General features: G+C 38.4%; 1 protein-coding gene across 6 annotated transcripts in view; it reads left to right on the top strand.

Moving 5' to 3' along the window:
- The window catches only part of LIN52 (lin-52 DREAM MuvB core complex component), a 113,018-nt gene that overhangs the window by 19,806 nt on the left and 76,372 nt on the right, over positions 1-16,840 (top strand). For 2 of the 6 annotated variants that reach the window (XR_011465595.1, XR_011465596.1), the window contains one exon: positions 11,629-11,846. The exons of the other annotated variants lie outside the window; for them this stretch is intronic. The gene's annotated coding sequence lies outside the window, so the exon portion shown is untranslated. The remainder of the gene's footprint in view (positions 1-11,628; positions 11,847-16,840) is intronic. 6 annotated transcript variants of the gene reach the window in all.

Below are 16,840 nucleotides of genomic sequence, written 5' to 3'. Positions count from 1 at the left end.
TTGTCTTCCTCTTGATCTTAGGGAGAAAACATTAAGTATGATATTGGGTTTTTTGTACATGCCCTTCGTCAGTTTGAGGATGTTATCTTTTTTGGGAGGCAGGGTTCTGGAGAGGGCACACCATTCAGCTTGTAGGATCTTAGTTCCCTGAGCAGCGATTGAACCCAGGCCCTTGGGAGAACATTAGACTGCTGGGGAGTTCCCTGAGGATGTTATCTTTTATTGTTAGTTTATTGAGTGTTTTTATCATGAAGAGGTTGAATTTGATGCATTTGTTCTTAATTACACTTCCCCATAAACCATATAATAAAAATCTCAGTTTGATTTATATTCATTTACTTGTACTGGTTTGAAATTACCTTGTACTATACAGGAAAGATTGGCTAAAAAATTGTTAAGTAAAGAAGACCACATTGAGTATATTACTGTCTAAAAAGCTTTAAGAAATTTAGCTTAATTTGCTACAAGTAATTGCTTCTGCTAATCCTGTATGTTCATTTAGCTATTTCAGGAAGGATTCTTGCTGCTGCTGTTGTTGTTGTTCAGTTGCTAAGTCGTGTCCAACTCATGAACTGCAGCATGCCAGGCTTCCCTGCCCTTCACTATCTCCCAGAGCTTGCTCAGACTCATGTCATGAACTGCAGCACGCCAGGCTTCCCTGCCCTTCACTATCTCCCAGAGTTTGCTCAGACTCATGTCATGAACTGCAGCACGCCAGGCTTCCCTGCCCTTCACTGTCTCCCAGAGTTTGCTCAGACTCATGTCATGAACTGCAGCATGCCAGGCTTCCCTGCCCTTCACTATCTCCCAGAGTTTGCTCAGACTCATGTCATGAACTGCAGCACGCCAGGCTTCCCTGCCCTTCACTGTCTCCCAGAGTTTGCTCAGACTCATGTCATGAACTGCAGCATGCCAGGCTTCCCTGCCCTTCACTATCTCCCAGAGTTTGCTCAGACTCATGTCACTGAGTCAGTGATACCATCGAACCGTCTCATCCTGTGTCACCCACTTCTCCTCTTGCCCTCAGTCTTTCCCAGCATCAGGGTCTTTTCCAATGAGTCAACTCTTTGCATCATGTGGCCAAGGTATTAGAGCTTCAGCTTCATCACCAGTCCTTCCAATGAATATTTAAGGTTGATTTCCTTTAGGATTGACTGGTTTGATCTCCTTGTTGTCCAAGGGACTCTCAAAAAGTGTTCTCCAGCACCACAGTTCAAAAACATCAATTCTTTGACACTCAGCCTTCTTTATAGTCCAACTCTGACATCCATACATGACTACTGGAAAAACCATAGCTTTGACTATATGGACCTTTGTTGGCAAAGTGATGTCTCTGCTTTTTAATACACTGTCTAGGTTTGTCATAGCTTTTCTTCCAAGGATCAAGCATCTTTTAATTTCATGGCTGCAGTCACCATCTGCATTGATGTTGGAGGCAAAGAAAATGAAATCTGACAGTTTCCACATTTTCCCCATCTATTTGCTGTGAAGTGATAGGACTGGATGCCGTGATCTTCATTTTTTGAATGTTGAGTTTTAAGCCAGCTTTTTCACTCTCCTCTTTCACCTTAGTTCCTCTTCACTTTCTACCATTAAAAGTGGTGTCATCTGCATATCTGAGGTTGTTGATATTTCTCCCGGCAATCTTGATTCCAGCTTGTGATTCATCCAGCCCAGCATTTTGCATAATGTACTCTGCATATAAGTTAAATAAGTGGGGAGACAGTATACAGCCTTGACATACTCCTCTGCCAATTTTGAACCAGTCTGTTGTTCCCTGTCCAGTTCTAACTGTTGCTTCTTGTCCTGTGTACAGGTTTCTCAGGAGGCAAGTAATGTGGTCTGGTATTCCCATCTCATTAAGAATATTCCACAGTTTGTTGTGATCCACACAGTCAAAGGCTTTAGCATAGTCAATGAAGCAGAAGTAGATTTTTTTTTGGAATTCCTTCTGCCTTTTCTAAATCCAGGACAGTGCTTAGGCTTAATTTAATCAGCTACCAGTTTTTAGAATAACATTTTATGGTAAAATAAGATTGAGACTTCCCCATTCAAACCTGGTACTTCGTTCTGGTAGTCTGCATTGATGAGGTTGTTTTTGCACTACAAATTATTTGGTGCAGCTTTTCTTTCTTTCTTTTCTTTATTTCTTGACCATGCAACGTTGGATATGGGATCCTAGTTCCCCAGTCAGGGATCACACCTGTCCCCCCTGCAGTGGAAGCACAGAGCCCTAACCACTGGACTGCCAGGGAAATCGCTGATGCAACTTTTTTTGGTGGATGGAGAAGGGCATGGGAATCCATTCCAGTATTCTTACCTGGAGAATTCCATGGACAGAAGAACCCTGTGGGCAGACTACAGTCCTTAGGGTCTCAAAGAGTCGAACATGACTGAGGCAACTTAACGCACACACATAGACACACACATGCACACACACACAGATGTGTGTGCACAAGCAGACTACAATCCATAGGGTCACAGAGAGTCAAACATGACTGAAGTGACTTCATACACAAACACGCACACACATAGACACACACACACAGACACACACAGTCCATAGGGTCACAAAGAGTTGAACATGACTGAAGTGACTTCACACACAAAGTTCAGTTCATTCGCTCAGTCGTGTCCGACTCTTTCTGACCCCATGGACCACAGCACAACAGGCCTCCCTGTCCACCACCAACTCCTAGAGTTTATCCAAACTCATATCCATTGAGTCGGTGATGCCATCCAACCATCTCATCCTCTGTCGTCCCATTTTCTTTCCGCCTTCAATCTTTCCCAGCATCAGGGTCTTTTCAAATGAGTCAACTCTTCATATCAGTTGGCCAAAGTATTGGAGTTTCAGCTTCAGCATCAGTCCTTCCAATGAATATTCAGGACTGATTTCCTTTAGGATGGACTGGTTTGTTTTCCTTGCAGTCCAAGGGACACTCAAGAGTCTTCTACAACACCACAGTTCAAAAGCATCAATTCTTCGGCACTGTCCAACTCTCACATCCATACATGACTACTGGAAAAATCATAGCTTTGACTAGATGGACCTTTGTTGGCAAAGTAATGTCTCTGCTTTTTAATATGCTGTCTAGGTTTGTCATAGCATTTCTTCTAAGGAGCAAGCGTCTTTTAATTTCATGGCTGCAGTCACCATCCACAGTGATCTTGGAGCCCAAGAAAATAAAGTCTGTCACTGTTTCCATTGTTTCCCCATCTATTTGCCATGAAGTGATGGGACTAAATGCCATGATCTTAGTGTTTTGAATGTTGAGTTTTAAGCCAGCTTTTTCACTCTCCTCTTTCACTTTCATCAAGAGGCTTTTCAGTTCTTCTTCACTTTCTGCCATAAGGGTGGTGTCATCTGCGTATCTGAGGTTGTTGATATTTCTCCCGGCAATCTTGATTCCAGCTTGTGCTTCATCCAGCCCGACATTTCGATTGATGTACTCTGCATATAAGTTAAATAAGCAGGGTGACAATATACAGCCTTGACGTACTTCTTTCCCAATTTGGAACCAGTCTGTTGTTCCATGTCCAGTTCTAACTGTTGCTTCTTGACCTGCATACAGATTTCTCGGAAGGCTGGTAAAGTGGTCTGGTATTCCCATCTCTTGAAGAATGTTCAGACTACCGCACAATTGCACTTATCTCACATGCTAGCAAAGTAATGCTCAAAATTCTCCAAGCCAGGCGTCAACAGTATGTGAACCGTGAATTTCCAGAAGTTTAAGCTGGATTTAGAAAAGGCAGAGGAACCAGAAATCAAATTGCCAACATCCATTGAATCATTGAAAAAGAACTGTTACCTTTGTTAATTTCTTATTTTAATCCATGAAGAAGGGCAGGGAGAGACTTCTTATACTCTGGATGGTCTTCTTTGTAGCCTGATATCAGGCTTACTTTATAATTCCTGTACTTCTATCTATAATAGTTAAATTAATTGTACTTGATTGATTAAGGAGAAAAATGATTTTTCACTAGCCTTTAACCTCTAGATGGCAGCATGAGTCTTACTGTACTTCTGGCTTTTTCTCTTCCCTTATCTCTTGAACTGGGTTTCTTATTGAGATACAGATTCTTATGACTTTACTGGACTGCTTGCCTAACTTTGTTGATGACTTACTTGAGTTTTAGCTTTTGGTTTTTCCTTTTCATCTCTCCATATTTAAAAAAAGATTCCTTTCTTAAGCAGTGTGTATTTTTTATGCTCAGTTTCCCTGTTGTCAGAAATAACATTTTGCTTTTGATTAAGGAGACTGGTAGAAAAAACCAAAAATGTGGTAATTTAATTCAGTAACTTCCATACCTGGATCTAAGACCCTCAGAATGGCTTCAGCTGTCTCATCTCAGATTGTCTTATCTCAGATTGTCTTGTTCTGTCCTTCAACTCTCCCAGTTACCAAGTGGTATCAGACAATGCCTTATTAAAGTAGGAATGTAAGCTAAAATTGATGAAATAAACCTAGATTTTCAAGGAGAGTTTGTTTTAAAATAAAGTTTCCGAGTGCTTAGCCATTTTGAGTGATGAGATAATAGCAAAAGAAGAAAGTGTTCAATTCAGCAACTGAGTGCCTACTTCCTACAAGGCTCTGTAGGGGATATGAAGATGAATAAGACATAATTACTGCCCTTTTGTAGATTAAAATCTAGTAGAAAATGGAGATAAGACAGTTAAGTAAATGATTCTTAATGGAAGGTAGAGGAGATAGCTCTGTAAGAGTACTAAGAACTCTGGGGATAGGGGAGAAGTGGCAATTACATTTGATTGCTACAGAAATGGCAGATAAGTTTCATATTGTATGTCAACACAGATTGATTAGTGAGGATTTCCTAGGGCTGTTGAACTGAGAATTTTGAGGAGTCTTGATTCAGAGAAGTCCATTAGTATGGTCAGCTGGGGACCCGGGAAAGGGGTGTGGTAGTACTTACTATTTCTGGATCATTGAAGATTAACTTTTTAAAGAACACAGGTTTTTGATGTGGAAATGTAAACAGACCATATTCCAGGTGGAATGAAGATCTGGAGCAAGCAGAGTTTGAAAGAACAGTTATGCTCAAGGAACAGTGTGAGTGATTTAATAAGGTCTTTAAGAAGCCCAGGTTATATTAAGGCTCATAAGAACTAAACGGAGGGAAATAGGAGTTGGGCTGAGGGATGAGGAATTAGACTCATAGGTAATGGGGAGCGTGTGAAATTTCTTTAAAAAGTATTTTAATGACTGTAACGTTAACTAATTTTCGTTACAAATGGTTTGTAGAGATACTTTATTTACTAAAAGACCGTTTACCACAAATTTGTTTACTGTAAAGATAAAGAAGAAAGTAAAAATAACCACAGCCTTACCAGTAAGAGATGGCCACTGTTGATGTGTTTCCTCGTCCTGGCCCTCCCTTTTCTATTTGTGTAGGGGTGTGTGTGTTTACACTTCTACTTGGACCCATATGTATACACAGGCATGCTTTTTAACATAACTGAGGCTATAGTGTATGTATAGTATGTAGTTTTTGTCTGTGCTCCCCCTCCCATTCTTTCTATCTTAAGCATTTTTCTGCATCATAAAAAATTCTACCACTGAAGATTTCTGAGTAGGGAAGTCATGCACCTTTTAAGAGGCATCATGCATAGGATAGAATGTAACGGTAGAGACAGGAGGCTGGAAGCTAGCAAGGACTGAGTCCAGCAAGAACGATTGAGGGCTTGAATGAATAGTGGCAGTGTTAATGGAAAGAACCGTACCAGCAATAGATGTTTCAGGTATATCATTTTCAGTACTAGATGGGTAAACTGTCTCGATGAATCTTGGGGAGTAAACTGTAATTAGAGTTCACCATGATGTTTTGAGCCTGCTTAAGGACAGGGAAGTCAGAAAGAGAAGAAAATTTGGTTAAACTAAAAAATCACCTCTTTTACGTATTCCTTAGTAGGTGGGCTTCCCTGGTAGCTCAGAGGGTGAAGTGTCTGCCTGCAATGCAGGAGACCTGAGTTCAAACCCTGGGTTGGGAAGATCCCTGGAGAAGGAAATGGCAACCCACTCCAGTACTCTTGTCTGGAAAATCCCATGGACAGAGGAGCCTGGTAGGCTGTAGTCCATGGGGTCGCAAAGAGTTGGACACGACTGAGAGACTTCACTTTCACTTTCTCTTGGTCGATGGGCATCTTAATTGTTTTAGAAATAAGTAAAAGCTGTTTGTATAGGTTAGTGTTACTAATAGGATGAAAACAATGCTTTTGCCTAGTTTAGTCACATTACTTAGGTAACAAGTAATGTTTTAGTTATTTGTTTTCTCAGGGAAATGCATGTGTGAAGTAAGATATCCGTAACTTCATAAATGGGTTTTTGGGGTCTCTATAACCTTTGGCAGATCATTACACCTCTCAATTGAGTAGATTACTTTTGCATAGTTTTATTGCATAGTAGTGCTTTTCCATTTAGTTAGCTACCTAGAGCTATGAAGGAAACTGTTATGTTCTTTGTATATGGTAGACATCCAAATCTTTGTTAACTGGAAAAAAATAATCAACAGTTTAAACTTGAATAATGTCAATTGGCCCAAAATATTTGATGTTGATGCATCTATTTTGTTGTTGTTTTTCAGTCACTAAGTTGTGTCTGACTCTTTGCAGACCCATGGATTTGCAGTATGTCAGACTTCCCTGTCCTTCACTATCTCCCAGAGTTTGCTCAGATTCATGTCCATTGAATTGATGATGTTATCTAATCATCTCATCCTCTGCTGCCCGCCCCCTTTTCCTTTTGTCTTCAATCTTTCCTAGCATCAGAGTCTTTTCCAATGAGTCAGCTCTTCACGTCAGGTGGCCAGAGTTTGGAGTTTCAGCTTTAGCATCAGTCCTTCCAATGAATATTCAGGGTTGATTTCCTTTAGGATTGACTGGTTTGATCTCCTTGCGGTCCAAGGGACTCTCAACAGTCTTCTCCAACACCACAGTTCAAAAGCGTTCATTCTTTAGCGCTCAGCCTTCTTTATGGTCGAGCTCTCACGTCTGTACCTGACTACTGGAAGAACCATAGCTTTGACTACGAACCTTTGTCAGCAAAGTGATGTCTCTGCTTTTGATACACTGTCTAGGTTTGTCATAACTTTCCTTCCAAGGAGCAAGCACTTTTAATTTCATGGCTGCAATCACTATTCACAGTGATTTTGGAGCCCAGGAAATTAATTGATGTATCTATTAATTAATAGCAAAGTTTTGATTGTATCTGCATCAGGGTTAAGTCTTCCTGTGAGTGAAGATTGCATTTTACATGTAGATGGAGAACTGTGGGATCTCTAATTAAGAGGGAAGTACTCTTGCCTGGAAAGTCCCATGAGCGGAGGAGCCTGGTAGGCTGCAGTCCATGGGGTCGCTAAGAGTCGGATACGACTGAGCGACTTCACTTTCACTTTTCACTTTCATGCACTGGAGAAGGAAATGGCAACCCAGTCCAGTGTTCTTGCCTGGAGAATCCCAAGGACTGGGGAGCCTGGTTGGCTGCTGTCTATGGGGTCCCACAGAGTCGGACATGACTAAAGCGACTTAGCAGCAGCATACTGCCAAATTGTCTTCCAGAAAAGTATTTACTACCCCTACCCCCTTGCTAACACCAAATATCATTTTTTAAAAATCATTGCCAACTTTATAGGCAGAATATTAATACCTTGTGTTAATGTTTATTTTTCTTCACTTGTGATAATGAACTTTTTCATGTTTCTTGACCCTCTCCATTAACAAGCACTAGAAATTGCAGAAAATGTAAATTTAAATTATTTTAACATGAAAAATTAAGTTAGCAAATTTGATTCAAAAGCACTTTATGGGCAGTATTGTAATCTGCATTTTTCAAATACCAAATGAAACTTGTCTTTGTTTTCTGCATTACCATACCATCTCGCCGTAGTCATTAGCATTTCATCCTATTTAGGTAGTAATACAGTATAAAATCCAGAAATCCCACTTTGAAGGGATCAGAGATATTCCTCATAATTAGAAATTGTCAATTTAGCCTTAAGAATTTTGTTTTCAAAAATGTATTATGATAATGGGGAAAAATACATGCCATTATTTCTCATTTTTCCCTTGGTTAACAAATTAGGATACACAAAGCCTCAAATTACCTTTAAGGCTTATAAGCATTCATATCTTTTTTCCATTAGTCGAGTTATTTCATAAACCCAACTTTGCCTCTGCAGTGGTTTTACACACAAAGAGGATTTTACCATAAAATGCTTGTGGTGTTTTATTCTCTTCTGACTTTGGGGTGGGGCAGGGAAAGATAGAGGTAAGCAGGCAGGGCTTAAATTAATTTTTTTGAGGTTGGTTTCAAAGTAGTATTCTGCATAGTTCTACAAAATGTGTGATAGGTAAAGGGATGTACGTAGTCAAAGAATTTAAAGTTTAGTAGTGAATAACCAAGTACAGTAGATACTGTATTCTATATTTGTATAGTAGATGACAATGTAGCTAGTAAAAATCATGTTAAAGCAATAAAGAGCATTTAAGGACAGAAAAATGCTCATTATATGTAAAGATAATCGCAAGGGAAAATGCAAGTGAAAAATTGCAGGACACAATGTCAGCAGTTTTTTTCCTTCTTGTTTTAAGAGCATGGGTGTAGACATGACTGGAAGGAAAAATACTAGGATTTTTTTTTTTTAGTTTTTATCTTTTAAATTATGAAAGTATGATAACACATTACGGGAGACTTGGAAAATACAGAACAAAGTTACATTAGTTCCCACTATATATTACAGTTATTTTTTAAGTAGATAAATTAAGATTTTTGTTTGGAATTTTAATATCAAACTCTCAAAATTAATAGAATGAATATACAGAGAAGCAGAAGAATATAGTAGACCTGGAAAGCACTGTGAACCAATTCAACATAATTAAGATTTATACAATTTTCACACAACAGTAGGATACAAATTCTATTCAAGTTCCCATAGACTGTAAACTAAAAGGCACTGAATATATCCAGAAACATAAAACAAGATGCAAAAATTTCATAGTCTAAAGGTATTGAAACCATACAGAGTCTGTTCTCTTACCACTGTGGATTATGTTAGAAATCAATATCAAAAGATATTTGAAAATAAGTCACATATTTTTAGTATAATGTGACATTTACTGAGTGATGTCTTCAACTTAGCCATCAAAAGTCTCAATAAAGTTAGACTGAAAAAAAAAACCCACAGGGTGATTGCAGAGAAGAAAGCATTTAAATGAGAAATTAATACTAGTATGTTTTGATGGCTGTCTTGAGTGATTTTTTTTTTAAGTTTTTTCTGAAATTTCTAAATCATCAACAGTGACCACATTCTGTTCTGAGTAGGGAAAAGCTATCTTAAAAAATAAAGAAAAATTATATGCCATTCTAGAAACAAAATTATAGTTTCTTGAAAGATCTGTGTTCTTAATTTCCTATACGGTTAAAATTTTAAACTCTTTTCCATTAAAGAAAAGTTATTTGCTTTCTAAATAAAAATTACTAGATCCATTAACAAAAATTGATCATTTTAAGCAAGTGATGAATAGCAAAATGAAAGTTAATGATATTAATACTTCATTTCCCATCCTTACCACAGTCTTCCAGAAGTAGAAGTTGGGTAACAAAAGGAGTGGGAAGCTCTTGAGTCAGTGGCAAGAAATGATTCAGTTTGTGAAAGAGGCATATTTTCATAAGCAAACATTGGCCAAGATTTTGTTCAGCTTTGTTTTCAGCCTTTCTTTGTAGCTGAAGAACTGAACTCAAGTCATAAGCTACTCAATAGGAGCAAAGCACCATGTAGAATGTCTATTAGTCTTAAATGGAATTGCAGCTGTTTGAGAAGTAAAATGGTCCTGATAATTTTTTTCCCCCTTTGGCTTGGAATACTGTATATGGTTTTGTTATGACAAAGAGGAGAGAGACTGAATAATTGCAGTTATTAGGTATGCATGCAAGTTGAGTTTCTTTCCAGGCTTTGGGTATAAGAATAACTGTTTCTGCTCCTGGGGAAGTAAACTGACATTTCCTGATATTTTTGTTTGATTCTATTTCATTTTTGATTCTCTAGAGATTTCAACAAAATGAAGAGTGTTTTTTTGTTGTTGTTTTAATGTAATATCAGTTCCTTTTCTTTTTTTCTAAATTCTCAACACTGTTTTGTGTTGGAAATATGATCTGGTAGGATGGCGATATTACATGAGAATTTATAGGTGATGATAGAGTGCTTTGCTGTGGGAAGTCTAGAAAAATAATGACATGTGGTGTCTAGAAGTCTTAATCTCTAACCATTAAGTCTAAATTAAAAGCTTGGCCAAGCTACCAATGTTTGGTGTACCTGAAAAAGACTTGAGAAATAGGAAAAAGAATGGTATTTTTAAAGGAAGAACTGTTATATTTGATTGACTCTGTTGTAGGAGAATACATTTAAAATTGGTTGGATAATAGTGAAGAAATCCTTTGAGAGAATAGTTGAATTTGACAGGTTAAAGTTTTGGATACTGAATACAAAAAGAACTAAAATGAAACTTTAGAATCAGGATATAAAAATATTCCACTGTTCTATCATTTTTTGTTCTTGAATACATTTTTAAAAATGGAAAGTGTACATGAAGAAAAGTACACAGATTATGTACAGCTCAATGAATTTTCATAAAACAGCACTCCCATATAACTGTGACCTTGAACAGATAAAAAAATAGAACCTTTCCAATATATAATACCTCCTTCATGCCCCTCTCAGTCACTACCTGCCCTTGGCTCAAAGTCAAGCACTGTTATGACTTATAATATAAAAGAATTTTGCTTGTTTTTGAACTTTAAGTGGAATTGCCAACTATATATTCTTTTGTGGCTGGCTTCTTTTGCTCAACATTTTGATTATGACATTCATGCATGTCATTGTCTTTAGCAGTCATTTGCTGTTTTTGAATTTTAGTTTGGCAATATTTTCCTTTTGTGTTAATGCTGCCCCTGTCATTTTAATTTAGGTTGTAATAATGTCTCAGCTGTAGTATTTTAGAAATAAATAGTAAATTACTTCTGTAACTTGGGGTGGTTGATTTCTTCTCCCACTTCTCCATGGAAATATCAGAATATCATTATTGGTATTGAATGAAAAAATTCACATTGAGACAATGAAGGTATGTTTTCCTCAACTCACTGATTTCCTGATTTGATGTGTAACTTCCCTGACACCCTTGTTGAGTGATGCATTTTTATGTATATTACCATTTGTCATTTGCAGATCCTTGGAAACTACTTTCCTAGAAAAGCCAAAGCACTTTTTACCCCCCCACTGTGTGGCATCTGGGCTCTTAGTTCCCCTACCAGGGAATGAGCCTGTGCCCCCTGCCTTGGGAGCACGAAGTCTTAACTACTAGACCACTAAGAGGCCTGTTGAAGCATCTTTAACTGTTTTCTTTGTTGACTAACTTGGGCATTACATGAGGAAATTGAAAAAAGAACTTGCATGATGAACTAATAACACAGTTGATACATATTTTGATACATATTGATACACATGCACAATTGATACATATTTTAGAATACGAATAGAAAGAATAAGGAAGATTTTAGTTTACTATTCAGTTCAGTTCAGTAGCTAAGTTGTGTCTGACTCTTTGCGACCCCACAGACTGCAGCACGCCAGGCCTCCCTGACCGTCACCAACTCCCGGAATTTACTCAAACTCACGTCCATTGTCGGTGATGCCATCCAATCATCTCATCCTCTGTCATCCTCTTCTCCTCCTGCCTTCAATCTTTGCTGGCATCAGGGTCTTTTCAAGTGAGTCAGCTCTTCGCATCAAGTGGCCAAAGTATTGGAGTTTCAGCTTCAACATCAGTCCTTCCAGTGAGTATTCAGGACTGATTTCCTTTAGGATGGACTGGTTGAATTGCTTGGCAGTCCAAGGGACTCTCAAGAGTCTTCTCCAACACCACAGTTCAAAAGCATCAATTCTTTGGCACTCAGCTTTCTTTATAGTCCACCTCTCACATCCATACATGACTACTGGAAAAACCATAGCCTTGACTAGATGGACCTTTGTTGGCAAAGTAATATCTCTGCTCTTTAACATCCTGTCTAGGTTGGTCTAGGTAGGTCATAACTTTCCTAGTTTCATTTTAGTTATTAAAATTTCCGTCCCTTAATTATAAAAACAGAGGACAGATCTTTTTGTATGTTTTTGGACCCCAATATGCTAGTGGTATAAGAAATACAGAGTGAGTAATACAAAATGGAAACAGAAGATCTAAGCAATAGAGAATTGTTAGAACAGAGAAAAGTTGTTTGGATGGGATGGGAAAACCACAGGTAATTACCCCGGAGCCATTGATTTCAGATGGATTATTAATGACTTAGTTAAGTGCTGTGCTTATAGACCTAACAATTTGCCCTGGAGTGAGAAATCTACCTTGTGCAGTGGATTATGTTTAGAAAGAGTTGAGCCTCCTATATAGGCTTCTTTTGAGGAATTGTTTTAGGTGTTAAAAAAGACGAAGCAACTTCGTGGGGACTGGAGCTACATCTTGTGAAAATCAATTTGTTCACTTCCCCCAGTCAACTAGAAAGGACAGGCAGCATGAAGAAGAAAATGCCTGCAGAAAAAGAGCTTGTTTGGGCATCTTTGCTGTGATGGTTTAGGAAATCAGCTTTAGCACTGTACATGATCTTTAGTGGCTTACCGTTTAGCATTGTTTTTCTTTTTCAGTTCATAGACGCTTTGTAGAAATGAGTACATTGTACCTAATGTACATGTGAGCAGTGACTTTACGGATGGATTTCATGATTCAAAACACGTCCACTGGAAGACTAGTTAATTGTTGGTATCACTGGACATTTTGGGAGACTTGTTTTTAAGACAAAACTCTTAAGGTGCCAGAACCAAGGAATTATATCTTATCTATAATTGGTAGGATGCAAAACTTGTTTGTCTGGTTTAAAGAAAGCTTTGGAAGAGTATACTACCTTAGTATATTCAGTTCAATTCAGTTCAGTCGCTCACTCGTGTCCAACTCTTTGCGACCCCATAGACTGCAGCACACCAGGCTTCCCTGTCCATCACCAACTCCTGGAGCTTGTTCAAACTTATGTCCATCGAGTCGGTGATGCCATCCAACCATCTCATCCTCTGTCGTCCCTTTCTCCTCCTGCCTTCAATCTTTCCCAGCATCAGGATCTTTTCCACTGAGTTACTTCTTCACATCAGGTGGCCAGAGTATTGTTGGAGTTTCAGCTTCAGCATCAGTCCTTCCAATGAATATTCAGGACTGATCTCCTTTAGGATGGACTGGTTGGATCTCCTTACAGTTCAAGGGACAATCAAGAGTCTTCTCCAACACCACAGTTCAAAAGTATCAATTCTTTGGCACTTAGCTTTCTTTATAGTCCAGCTCTGACATCCATACATGACTACTGGAAAAACCATAGCTTTGACTAGATGGACCTTTGTTGGCAAAGTAATGTCTCTGCTTTTTAATATGCTGTCTAGGTTGGTTATAGCTTTTCTTCCAAGGAGCAGGTGTCTTTTAATTTCATGGCTGCAGTCACCATCTGCAGTGATTTTGGAGCCCAGAAAAATAAAGTCTGTCACTGTTTCCACTCTTTCCCCATCTATTTGCCATGAAGTGATGGGACCAGATGCCATGATCTTAGTTTTCTGAATGTTGAGCTTTAAGCCAACTTTTTCACTGTCCTCTTTCACTTTCATTAAGAGGCTTTTTAGTTCCTCTTCACTTTCTGCCATAAGGGTGGTGTCATCTGTGTATTTGAGGTTATTGGTATTTCTCCTGGCAATCTTGATTCCAATTTTTGAATCTTGTAGTATATTAACTTATAGGAATTGTAGTATAGCTTAAGAAATACCTCTGTCTGATGAAACTCAGGCTAGTGGGGAGATTGATGACCTGAAGATAACATAAGGGAAAGAACAATTACCTGAAGATAAGTGGATAGGATCCAGGTGATAAATAGCTAATATTAATAGGAAAGGACAAAATAGTAATTAAGAGCTTGGGTTCTGGAAGCTTTATTACAGCCTTATGAATCTTGATCTACCACTTAGGCAGTAACTTGACTTTCTTACCCCTGATTTCTTCGTTTGTGAAATGGAGATGAAAATCTTAGAATAGTGTTTCTTAAGCTTTTTGGTGTCAGGACTCCTTTGCACTCTTAGAAGTTAATGTCAATCACCCAAAAGCTCTTGTTTGTGTGGATTATATGTGCATTTTATGTATATTTAATTTCTGAATTTAATTCAGAATTTAAAACAGAAAATTTTAAAATACTTATTCATTTAAAAATAGGAACAAACCCATTACATGTTAATATAAATATTTTTATGAAGAGTAACTATTTCCAAATAAAAAATGTTGATAAGAATGGTGGTTTTTACATTTTTCAAATACCCTTAATGTTTGGATTGATAAAAAGCTAAGTTTTCATATCTGCTGCTTTCAGTATGTTATGACACCTTTTGCTCGGTAGGCTCTAAATAACTTCAATGTTTGCTTCTGAGAGAATAAGTGAAAAAGCCATCTTAGTATCATACGTGTAGTTTTGAACTCATGGACCCTCTGAAAGGGGCTTAGTGATCCCCAGGATCCTCAGGGTTTTCCTGACCATTCACTTTGAGATGTTACCTTAGAATATTGTTCTGATAATTTAATACAATATTATTTATAAAATCTTTGCATAGTATATTAGTACTTAATAAGTGCTTAAAAGCTATTAACTGTTGTTATCATCATGGGCAGCATATGAGAAATTTTAAGCATAATAAGTGTATAATCATATGTATTTTCTTAAAAGACTCACTTTGCCAGCATGGTAGACAATAGGGTAGTAATAAAGAAAAGTGGTAACATGGGAGGAAAGTTAGATTTTTCTTTTTTAAATTAATTTTTTAAATTTTTAATTGAAGGATAATTGCTTCACAGTATTGTATTGGTTTCTGCCAAACATCAATATGAATCAGCTATAGGTATTCCTAAGTCCCCTCCCTCTTGTCCCCTTTTCCAGCAAGTCAGCTCTTTGCATCAGGTGGCCAAAGTATTAGAGCTTCAGCATCAGTTCTTCCAGTGAATATTCAGGGTTGGTTTCCTTTGGGATTGACTAGTTTGATCTCCTTGCAGTCCAAGGGATTCTAAAGAGTCTTCTCCAGCACCACAGTTCAAAAGCATCAGTTCTTATGGTCCAAGTCTCACAACATGGGTGAATCTCAAAAACATTGTACTCAATAAAGGAAGCCAGACATGAAAAATCACATATTATAGTATTCCATTTATATGAACCATCCTAGGTATGTAAATTCATAGAGACAGAAGGGAGATTGGTGATTGCCAGGGGCAAGAAAAAGAGGGAAATGAGGGCTGTCTGAGTAATGGGTAAAAGATCTTTTTGGTGGGTGATAAAAATGTTTTGTAACTTATATAGGTGGTAGTTGAAAAATATTGTGAATTTACTAAATGCCATTGAATTGTACACTTTGAAAACTCACTTTAAAAAATGCAGATTCGATTCAGTTTTTAAAAATGCATAGTATGATATTTGACACCTAGAAAGCTGTCGATAAATCTTAAATTTTATTACTGCCTAGTGCACCTTTATCAGGAATTTAGCTGTGTGACATTGAGCATCAGTTTCTTCAGTTGAAAAATGAAGCTGTTGGACTAAAAGACCTCTCAGATCCTTACAGCATTAAAATTCAGTATTTTAAGGCATAGTATTTAATTCTTGACAAAGGCTGAATCATGGGGACTTCCTGGTGGTCCAGTGGCTAAGACTTCGAACTCCCAATGCAGGGGGCCCAGGTTCGATCCCTGATCAGGGAGCTGGATCCCACATGCCACAGCTAAGACCCAGAGCAGCCAAATAGATAAATTAAATATTTAAAAAAAAAAAAAAGACTGAATCATGTAAGACTTCTTGGTTATATTGAGGATATTGGACAATATTCTAAGATCTCTGACAAGTCAATGGAGGGCATAGACAAGGAATATTCAGGTTTTGGCTGTGTAGAGACTGGTTTGGAGGGGGACGTGAGAAGAACTAGGGAGACCATGTAGGAGGTCATTGAAATAGTCTATAGACTGGTGATGGGACTTCCATCATGGTCCAGTGGCTGAGAATCTGCCTTGCAATGCAAGGGACACAGGTTTGACCCCTGGTCAAAGATCCCTCATGCCTCAGGGCAAAAAAGCATGCATGCTCAAACTACTGACCTGTGCACTCTGGAACCCATGAGACTCACGTGGTGCACAGAGTCCGTGTACCGCAATGAAAGATCCCACATGATACAATGAATATTCCACATGCCACGTAACCAAATAAATTGGAAAAAAAGACCATGGTGCCTCGAACTAGGATGCTGATAGTGTACAGGGAGCGATGTCCTTGAATTTGAGAGCCATTTAGGACAAAGAATAAGTCTTGATTGATTGGCTATAGAAGATCAACGGAGGTGGGGAGGAAGAGGGTGTCAAGGATGACTCCTAGATTTCTCCTCTGGGCGTGTAAGTTAGGGGCACGCAGACAACAATGGAAGCATTTTTGCTTTTGACTGAGATGGAATATCAGGGACTAGCTTCACCTTCTCACCTGAGACAGCTTTTTAAAAAACTACAGAAGATATGAACAGTGGTTTTTAGCACACTGGATGTCAGGCAATAAAAGATAGTGATCCCTGAGAGGAGGTCAGCGCTGTGATTATCTCAGTTTACTGTTTTGAGAGTTTCCAGGCTGCAGTGCTGGGAGGGGGAACTCAGGCAGAGAGTAGCAGACTCCCTGAGTTGAAGAAACAGAGTTAGGAGTCTGAAGAGACCAAGGTAGCAAGAGGTGAGAGGACA

This window comes from Bos mutus, chromosome 10 (assembly GCF_027580195.1).
Source record: "Bos mutus isolate GX-2022 chromosome 10, NWIPB_WYAK_1.1, whole genome shotgun sequence".
Classification (NCBI taxonomy): Eukaryota; Metazoa; Chordata; class Mammalia; order Artiodactyla; family Bovidae; genus Bos; species Bos mutus.
The sequence above is the reverse complement of the archived record's forward strand: the minus strand, read 5'-3'. Positions and strand labels throughout refer to the sequence as shown.